The sequence below is a fragment of the Mizuhopecten yessoensis genome, unplaced genomic scaffold, assembly GCF_002113885.1.
Source record: "Mizuhopecten yessoensis strain PY_sf001 unplaced genomic scaffold, ASM211388v2 scaffold4947, whole genome shotgun sequence".
Taxonomy (NCBI): domain Eukaryota; kingdom Metazoa; phylum Mollusca; class Bivalvia; order Pectinida; family Pectinidae; genus Mizuhopecten; species Mizuhopecten yessoensis.
In genome coordinates this window covers 915,371-925,492 of record NW_018405801.1, presented here as the reverse complement: position 1 = coordinate 925,492, position 10,122 = coordinate 915,371, and positions in this window count along the sequence as shown.

The window sequence follows — 10,122 nt, the reverse complement described above, 5'->3', positions numbered from 1 at the left end:
AGGTCATGTATGATGCAAGTGTAGTATTCCTACCTATATGTTGTTGTTATGTATAACGATATTGATACCTCGTGTCTGTCACGACTTTTGCATGCATCTTTTTCTTTCGCCGCGATGTTTACATTTGGCCTTGTTAATAATGCGCGTGTGGTAAAATTACATCACTGACCTGGGTCAATTGAGAGTTTTAGACTGTCAGGTGACGATTTAGGATTTCTTTAATATAATCATAATTTTTACTCTTAGGGAGTCAATTTCAGCAAAATTTTAATCGGTATATTTCACAAGAAGGTATTTTAAACATGTGTATGCCATTTTAGCAAATATGACATTTTTTCCCCGACCAGCCCCTTTAATAATTTCTAAAGTATACTGTCATTGGTATATTTCCTTGCAATTATTTCTTTCTTCCGGTGGAAAAGTTATTCTTTTTGAAGCAATCAAATCCGTCGATCTGACTGTTTACTTGCATGCGTTATTGCTTGGACATTGTACAATACAAATTTCACATACTCAGCGTCGAGAGATGTATCAAGTGAACCCCTGATATACCGATATGATTATATATAATCTTAGTTTAGACGCTTCCCCCGCCTCCGCCTCCTACTCCCGAACTATACTTACTCTATATACAGCTGATACATACGTCGGATCCCCCTACCTGAAAATCGGCTAGGTCAAAAGGTCAAGTATGCACGGAGGGGGTATCTTACAGTAACCACACAAGTGTTATCACGTAGATCCTATTTATGAACAGGCACACTTTGTCAATTATGGATCATTATCTGTACATAGATGCAATTCAAAGAGGCCTAAGGCCACTGAAACTGCAGAACCTACAATGTACCTTGCTTATGTTGAAGTGGTCCTAACAACTTAATTGGGTTTAAATTATCGTGTACTGATGAAGATCTAAACTGTCGTGATTTTGTAAAACCATATACATGGTAGGGCCTATCATTTGATGATCTAAGAAAGAACTAATCCCCGTGTATGCATGAGATAAACTAATGCGGGCCCTACCACCATGATCTTCGTACCGCTGCGAAAAACTCGAACAACTGGAGACTGCTTTTTTTCCGGTACAACTTTAATTGAAAAATGATGAAGATGAAATAAACAAAATATAATAATCAGCGGCACTAGACCAGGATCCGAACCCAGGACTTCAGTTTGTTATAATATCGCTCTAACCAAATTACCTAGCTGTTAACCTGAAGTGTTCAGGCCCAACTGTGCAAATCAAAATTAAGGGGAGTTTACTTTAAAAACAGAAAAATCACAGTGAAATGGAATAGGTAGACTGGCTACCAGCCCCTAAGTTTGTATGAATAATTTCTCAACTGCATTTAACTACTTATCTCCCCTTAGTTTAGAACTTAGGAACTAAAGAATCAGACATCCAAGTGATCAAAACTATGAGAGTTAATTTGTTTTCTAAATAATTTAATATATATATAATATTCTAGAGACGGGGGCCAGTCTATGAAATAGGGATCCTTGATTTGAATACGTTCTGCAAATATTAATTCCGTCGATACTTACTAGCATTAAAAATCGCGAATTCAAGTATTTGCTAATAAAACTCAGAGTATATGCTGAAGTGTACGTAAGATCTTTAGATACACTTAAGGATGCCCGTCCAACTGCAATGTGTTTTTTTCCTATATACAGTAACCTCCCCTTAACTTCCGTTTGGATTATAACTGTTGCACAGTTTCTGTTGACAAGGAACATTTGTAGCTTAACAGTTAGAGCGATAGTACATCAATCTGAAGTCAATGGTTCGAATCCCAGTCTAGCCCCGCTGATTTCCTTATAACTAAACAAGAACTTATTATAAACTGGAGTAGGATATACATGTATAATACAGGTACGTACCATCGACCTTACCGGTATATCTATATGAAGGAACTATCGTATGCTGTACATAGATGCAGTTTAATTACGACAGGTAGTTCATATATTAAACCTTTGGATCAATAGCACTGAATCACAAGTGACGAAGAAGATCTGACCTCGCCTACTTAATACAAAAAGGTTTCGATGTTGCAGCGGTCAACAGCCCAGTACTCCTGACATAATAATAGTGCATCAAGTCTTTATTGATATTCCAAATACTTGGGTATGCGTGTATGATGTAGCCTGTATGCTCTCAATCTACCGATTCAGCGAGACAAACAGAAATGCATAATTATATATAACGGCAAGGTCTACCGATAATTGTCCACACAGTGTGCGTTGTTGTTCTCCTTCCTGCTTCCATCTCGCTGTAACATGGCGAGTCTGCGATGTACCGATAACATCTGTTCCTGTGGCTTTAAGATGACTGTTTTATCTATTTCTTGTTTTCCCAGTCAATTGAAAAGAAGATTTACCCTCAGTGTTACGCCGATATTTGTTAGGATTCATTCCAAAGGCATGATAAGAGAAACGTGCACACGTCTGTTTTTAGTCTTCACCGAATTCCTTAAGACTTTTGTAATAGGTACGGTTTTTAAATCACCCACTCGTTATTAGAAGTGTTTCCCATCTGATTGAGTTTAAGTTTTAATTTTCTTCTATGTGGAAAGTTAATCATTTTTCGAGAGTTCCTTTTTCGAGTTATTTTCTGGGGAGAACGAAGTTTGCGAACGGAAATATATCAAACGTATTCATACACATAAAACATGGTAATTAGATTTTCTTTTGCGAAAAAAGTTGATCAGAACATTAACAAGAGAAAACAAGTACTCATGAAAATTTGTTGATTTCCTGTCATCTTTGTTATAATTTATTAAGTAAGAAAATACATACTCACGAAAATTAAATGATTTGCAGTATTCTTATTTATATTTACTACTTAACAATGTATTTTTATAGCACAATATTGATTCTCCAGGAAATATCTTTCCGAGACTCTTAATATCCAAGTGATAGCATACATACATGTACACGTATTCATTTAACACACTCAGGAGAGTAGAAGAACAGTCTTACTAAAGCGGATCTTACCACGTGATCCCATTAAGCACTTCTGTACCTCGAAATGTGTGCGGATACGCGCGTGCTAAAGGTTGTGAGGTTGATCTGCTTGTTATGGGCCGTATTTCAAATAACTCATTTATAAAACCATACCAATCGAAAATTGTATCACAGAAAATCAAAATAACTAACCAAGACCATATTGTTCTTTGTGGGTGGTCGGGTGGTGCAGTGGATAGCGCACTCACCTTTCACCAAGGCAGCCGGGGTTCGATTCTTCGATCGCACGTGAAAGGTATAGGGTCACCTACCCGTCTACCTCGGTCGTCTCCGGGTTCTCCGGTTTCCTACCACATGAAGACACCCACTATAACCACGGATAATAATTTGTGAACTGCTTTGAGACGACCTTTACGAACTTGGTTGTGATAAAGCGGTGTATAAGAACCTTGAATTATTATTATTAAAGGCATGAGACCTGATTTCATTGCGCGACAATCCGCCTCCCTAAGATACGTAAGTGTAGCAAGTTTACTGAAAGCATCTGAAATAACAAATGCGTTTTCCTCGGGACAGCCTTTGATATCAAATATGAACAAAGGCCCAGAACTCTTTATCTAACGTGCATGAGGCCAGAGTTTAGTGAACAAAGGTGAAACATCAAGGAAACTTATGCTCCAGACAAATTTTTGAATAGAAAATGAACAAATATTATTGTTATTGGATTCAAATCACAAAAGAGGTCATAAGGTAAATAAAAAAAGAAATGACATCAAACCAATCAAACGTTAAAAACAAACGTAAATTTAAACAATATTTTAGTCAGCAAAAATAGCAAAAATCATACAATAATACATAGTGAAATAGGGATTTGACAGCAAGCTTACAGCTCATATAAGTCATCTTCCTTTTAATTTGAAATGTAAAAGTATATGACTCGGTATAAAATCGAACATGAGACCTGATTTTCTTACCTAATACCCCACATTCAAAAGATAGATAAGTATATCAAGTTTAGTTAATGTACGTGATATAGCAAGAAAGTTATGTTCCGAACAAATGTTAAAATGTAAAATGAACAAAGGGTCTTAACTCTTTATTTAAGTGGACGCGAGACCTTATTTCACTACGCAACAACTTGTCTTCTCAAGAAATGTAAATGGAGTAAGCTTGATGAATGTAGGTGAAATATTGTAAGTAAGATATTTCGGGACAAACATTGGTATTAGAAATAAATGCAGGGTCACCAATCTGTGTATAGTGAGACCAGGGACCTAATTTCAGAACGAACACTTCGATTTTCTGAGATACAAAAATATTGCAAGTTTGGTGAACGCAGACTTAATGCCAGAACATTCCCAAGTTAAGGTTAAAGAAATAAACATATTTTTAAGGATGAGAAACCCCCATAACAAAGTAATAAAGAGACATTACTCTGCTAGCCAATGACTTGATTACGTGACACTTTGTCCTCCTCCGATATATGAGCATATAGAATTTGGTGAAAGTAGATGGAACAAAGCAATGACGTTCTGCTCGAGACAAACTTTGATAACAAAGGGGCCATCAATCCGTATATAGTGTGCAAGAGGTCAGACATATAATACATTGTATATGAAGCAAGTTTGATGAGCTTTGGTGAAATAGTAAAGAAGTTATACTACGGACAAATTGATACAAAAGAAAATATAAAAGGGGTCGAAACTCATAAATGATACATAAAATTCTAAAAATGAGGATTCGTCCGAGCTGTATCTGCAAGTAATATGTGTGCCAAGTTTCATCAAGGTATGTATTTAGATTGAGGCAGGTTGTCCATTGATGAAAACAAAAGTTATCGGACGGATGGACGGACGGACGGACGACCATCACAGCATATGCAATAGATCCACTATAGTCGTTGACGGACGCCTAAAAGTAGATACATAAAATTTGCTTTCCAAGCCTTTTTTGAACATCATTTGTCGGCGCATTTAGTAAATCATACTGTGTGTATTATGTATCACTAAGGTATCAAGAAAGGCAAATGAGTATGACTTTGGCATGGATGACAAATGCCACCGAATGCATTGCATAGGTTGCTCTGAGAAAAGAAAAAGACGAGAGGACGACCATGCAAAGAGACAGCAAATTGACGATTTAAAAGAGGTAACAGACGTTAACCATGATTTAAGAAAACATTAACAAACAAACATGTCAACAGCAGTAGAACTCTTTTGGAATCTTTGTATACTCGTTTAGGAACTGATTTGGTTGTTTGTTTGTTTGTCTGTTTTCGCAACAGATAAGGTCATGTGATCGCGGTTTACCGTCCTCGCATCAGCCAGGGTCATATGTAGACGGGAAGGTCATATGTAGACGGGAAGGTCATAAGTAGACTGGTGCCTCCGGGGACACAACCGAAAGGAAAGAGTAGGTAAGAAGCAGAAGAAAAGAAATATCCTTAATGTTGCAATAGAGGCAGAAGACTAATTTGGGTTTCTTCAATGAAACCCCCGATTCTGCAAGCTTGCAATACCATCAAGTAATTACAAGTTCGATACAAAGCAATTCCACATTTGAGTGGGTACTCGTTATGCACGAATTCATGTACCCACGGAAAGGTGTTTTGTCGGGAAACAACGAAATTTCCCAAAGTTTAGCAATGGAGGAAGCAGGCCAATTTGGGTCTCTTCAATGAAACCCCAAATTCTGCAAGGGGATCCCACATAAGTCGCCTCTTACAGTATATGTAGTGGTATAGAGCAGGTCTTTTCTTTCACTACACCTGCACATTGTATTTAAGAAGGTAAACGCATACCACAAACTGGACAGACATGACCCTAGTCACGCGCAGAGCACTTAATATGACTAACTTCTCATATTTCGGAAATATGCAGCCGTCGCCGACTTCCTTCATACCTTTGTACAGTCATGGTCTACATGTGGGCGATACTACTGATGTACTACCCATTTGGCTCTGGCGGGCATCCGTATTTACAGTCTGTCCTGGTACTAGTTCATTTTCCCCTTTTTTCCACCTCTCCAGAAGTCCATTCTAACATCATGCACAAATTCGCCGGAAAAGTGCCAACGGTATTATAACAGTGTACGGCATATAAGCTTCTGTGTTAGTTTGTATCGGTGTGTCTCGTCTGCTAGACAGTGCATGTTCTTAGCCTTCACTGTAGGTTCCTCGGTTATACTCGTGTCAAAGGTCATACACTAACTGTCTAGGTTCGATAGATATATACATATGTATCTGTTTGTCGGCACGTGATATACTGTGACGTCATGGATTAAACCTTATATCACTATATCGGTAGAAAGTGTTCACTTGGGTCTGAAAATTCAAAGTACTCACAGGTCACATTTCTACTCCGATTATTATTTAAGGTTATTTAAAGAATTGTTAAAAATTGACATTCTATCAAATATTATTGTGTTTCACATACATTATTTCTCTTCGTTAAAATAAATAGCTAACGTACAAAATACTGATCCCAGTTGCTCAAAGGTCGGTTAAATTTAACCAGTGGTAGGTAAAACATTCAAACTGTTGCTGAAAATGAAGCAGATTTATAGCAAAATTTATCCTCAAAACACATCAAGTCGTTAGTGAAAAATTGAAACTGTTGCCAATACGACGCGAGACCGTCCGTATATAACCCTGGCTGTTGTGAGGACGTTTAAACCCATAACAAACAAACACTCGACGCGAAACCTTTCAAAGTAAATGCAATCTTCAAAACACATCAATCTACTTTGTCAAGTAAAAGTATATAAGATGTGATTTTCTTGAATTCATGTCTTTTAATTCCCCTTAACCACTCGTTAGCATTAACCAAGCTTCGAGCCACCGGGGTCACAGTACACAGGATCATTTCAATATATTATCAGCACTGTATTTGATATCTTCAGGGTCAAATGTTTTATTTATTTTTTCAAACCATGTGTTTGAACATATAAAAAAAAACATGCGCTTGGTGACATTTCGCCTATCGAGGAATTAAAGGGAAATCTTAAATTTTGCTGCAATACTGTGAAATCACTAATTTTCGCGAGGTGATTTCGTGGGTAATTTTCATACAAGAAATTGATAGGTCTACCAAGTTATTACAAGCTTGATATATAATATAAAGCCATTCTCCATTTGATTTGGTACCTGTAATCCACGAATTCATGTACCCATGAAATAGTGTTTTGTCGGGAAACCACGAAATTTTGACTCTCCGAAAATATATGATATCAAAGTTGTAATAATGCATATAATGCGATATATATTATAGTAATCGGATGGGGTAATGAGAATGCAGTAATTGTTGAACATTACAGATCTGTACAAGTCACTGTTGGCTTGTCTTTAATTTCGTCCGTGACGAACGCACATTACAAAACTATCTTAAACGGTTATATTGCAGAAAACTCGCTATTTTTGTTTTATTTCATGTCATGTATAGTTAGCCTTAGTCTATCTCTTTTATATCTTAACAAATAAAAGTGTTGTTTTGAAAATTCGACCTCATGTTATATATTTCCTCATCTTAATCATCTTCACCATCATCACCCTCATCATAAAAGCACGCGCACACTGCAGGATTCGCGATAACAGCGATGTTTGTACATACTTATGATACTAGCTTCGATAATGACGAGCATTCCAGACGAGTGCTTCAATGCCATGTTGTTCTATAAATAGACCAACTTTCAATCAGAGCTCGTGCACGTCCGTGCATACTTCACTCAGCGTTCTGTAACACAATACCTAGAGCGATACGGACACTGTGCGCCAGCAGCCTACTAACAACCCCTTGTGGATACGCAGCAGGGAATCTAGTGGGATTGCTAGCATTTTTTATTCAACAATTTAATATAATCTTGAACTGCTTACGGACGACCAGCTGCCAAGGAAATATTCAGACTGCTTTTGTTTAAATGTTTATTTTTTTGGTCGGTAGTTTTTTTCTCCGAGTACTGCTGTTTTCCTCCACCACACAAACCTGGCTCGTTCTTTGGTGACCATAGCTGTTAATAGGACGTAAAGCACATACTAAACCAACTCAAATCGTATCTCTTATCATGTATTTACAGATGGAATTTTTTTTTCGTTAGTTTCCACCCTAATACACCCACTTATATCATCTGATATCATTATAACGCATTTTGTTTTGTACTCCAGCGATATGGGAGATATCTTATAACATGTCATAAATAGGTATTTATTGCCCAAATCTAAATTATCAAGAAGTTTTGGGATTCAGTTTGAAGTATTTAAGTTTGTGTTTTGCTCGTGACTGTGTTTGATATAAACAGCAAATAGAGCGTAAATAAATATTTTAAAAAAACATTTCGAAATCATTGCAAAGATTATTTCAATTTATTGACAATCTAGAAATTTAGCAATCTAATATATTTCTAACAGATTTTGGCGGACGATATTTCGCAAGCTTGTTTTAAGTTCTTTTGCACATTTGACTAACTCTGATGTGTTCGAAGAAAATTACAAGTCATAATATCAATTATTTGTTAAAATGTCCAAGACATAACCTACATAGTACACCGATTTGTTTAGAAATTAAGGCCACATATCTCTTAAATTGAATATACACAAAATAATTCATTCAAAAAATATGTTTTTTATCATTAAAGTTGTCAATAAAACTGATTAATATAATATTTCTTAAAAAAATAAATATCAGCTTTAATGACACTTACAATTTGAATTGGGGTGGGTTTTTCTCCCTTTTTTTAAACGAAAAAGCGTTATTATTTAATTGACATCGTCGAGTTATCGGGTGGTAAAAATATTTCTAAGATGCAAACCAGTATTAACATATAAATTTAGAAGTTTCAGGAATTTATTCGAAACCGGTACGGATATAACTGTCTGTAAACATCAATACGAAACCCGTACGGATATAACTGTCTGTAAACATCAATACGAAACCCGTACAGATATAACTGTCTGTAAAAATAAATAAAAAACGGCTTTCGTTGTTCAAAAGGTTTTAATTAATTGTAAACTCAGTCCGATACCAAAGGACACGTTCGGAAGAAATATGATGGTTTCCGAATGTTTGGCGTTTTCTTAAAAGGAACATATACTTTCAGTAAGATTTTCCTCCCCATCATTATTCAATGAACATATTAGAACACTGATATTTTACCACGGCTATCGTTATTCAAAAGTTCTAAGTAAACTGAGTCCGATACCAAAGGACATGTTCGGAAACAATATGATGGTTTCCGATTGTATACTTTCAGTAAGATTTTGATCCCAATCTTAATTCAATAAACATTTTAGAACACTATGAAATGTTACCATGGTGAGGAATTATTTCTGTCATGAACCCAATCACAAACGTTAGGGGCACATGAAATAAAATGACGACATGTAAAAGTCACTGAAGTGGGAACTGGTGTGTGAATAATATTTTTTTCCATCTAGGTATATTAATGTTTCTTTTATGTAAAAATATCATTCTAGATGCCATTATGTAATTGTTAATGGAAAAGGACGTTTTTTAAGTTGTTATAACTTGTGTCCAATTCCTTTTGAATTATTCAAATGCAATATGTAACAACTAAACTAAAATGATGACAAGAAGCGTGTCGACAACAGAGGTGGACCTTTGGAACGCTTGTCATGCGCATTGGTACTCGTTAGACAAATCGTTCTGCAAATTACTCAATCATAGCACACCTAACCGAATTGAAGCAGTGATCAAAACGAAGAAATACCGTAAGAAATGTTCATCTAGGAATGGTTGAAGGCATGCCTGGTATTGAAGTAATCCCATAGGTAATGAACGAGTTCATATTCTTGTTACTCTTACTTATATCTGTAAATAAAAATGTAAAATGTGGTATTGATTTTGACGAAACAGTGTGCTATTAACTTCTAATCGGAGCTGTATGTATCTATTCCGTCTTTGCGTATTGCAGAGTTATCTTCTCTTGGGAGCAGGTATTGATTGTTACGTGATTGGCCTGTGTAAGAAAATTACGTCGTTTTCTCAAAAATTGATGACGTTATTCTCACAAACTAGTGATGTAACAATCAATACCTGCTCCCAAGAGAAGATAACTCTGCAATACGCAAAGACGGAATAGCTGTTGTCAATAATGGTTTGCTGTTATACTACTAAGAGTTTCTCTCCCAAATTGAGATTTTCCATC